At 38.7% G+C, this 788-nt stretch overlaps 1 non-coding gene across 1 annotated transcript; it reads left to right on the forward strand.

Moving 5' to 3' along the window:
- The first annotated feature begins 209 nt into the window (after nucleotides 1-209).
- LOC130022753 (U6 spliceosomal RNA) lies at nucleotides 210-316 on the forward strand. The gene has a single exon (XR_008792292.1). It is a non-coding gene; the product is annotated as a U6 spliceosomal RNA (small nuclear RNA).
- Nucleotides 317-788: the final 472 nt, after the last annotated feature.

Genomic DNA, 788 nt, shown 5'->3' on the forward strand with positions numbered 1-788 from the left:
ATTGACAGACCTAGCAACTTTCATTTTATGTCACCCTTAGCAATTATTGGGACTGATATCATATTTGTTGGTGATAACAAATGAGGGTGGATGGGGGAAACAATTATAGATTTTCTTATGGATATTCTGCAAATGTGCCTTTTTTGCTTTCATACTTGTGTCATGCTACATATGGCACTATAGTCTTTGCTGATTAAGAGCAAAGAATTGTGCTCGATTCGGCAGCACATATACTAAAATTGGAACAATACAGAGAAGATTACAATGGCCCCTGCGCAAGGATGACATGCAAATTTGTGAAGCGTTCCATATTTTTAAGAAGAAACTGTCAAAGACATCATTGCTACGACGTTTCCAGAGCTGAAGAAAACTTGTGACCACATTCAGGAGGCCCGAAGGGTACCAGCTAGAAGAAATCCGAATAAAAATACCCCAAGACACATTCTGATCAAAATGACCAAAACCTTAGACAGAGACAAAATTCTGAAAGCAGCAAGATCGAAGAAAGAAATCACTTACAAAGGAGCATCCTTAAAATTCACAGCTGATTTTTCTGATGAAACGCTCATGGCCCGAAAATAGTGGTGGGACATAGTGAAAAAACTCAATGAAATAAATGCCTCCCCAAAAATACTTTACCCAGCGAGACTCTCATTCATAATAGAAGGAACAACACACAGTTTCACAGACAAACAACAGCTCAGGAACTTCATAGACTCAAAACCATGGTTACAAGAACAACTAAATGGGCTACTTTAAGGCAAGAAAGGCCCCTCAAATACACCAAA

The sequence above is a fragment of the Sorex fumeus genome, unplaced genomic scaffold (genome assembly GCF_029834395.1).
Source record: "Sorex fumeus unplaced genomic scaffold, SorFum_2.1 ptg000020l, whole genome shotgun sequence".
Taxonomy (NCBI): domain Eukaryota; kingdom Metazoa; phylum Chordata; class Mammalia; order Eulipotyphla; family Soricidae; genus Sorex; species Sorex fumeus.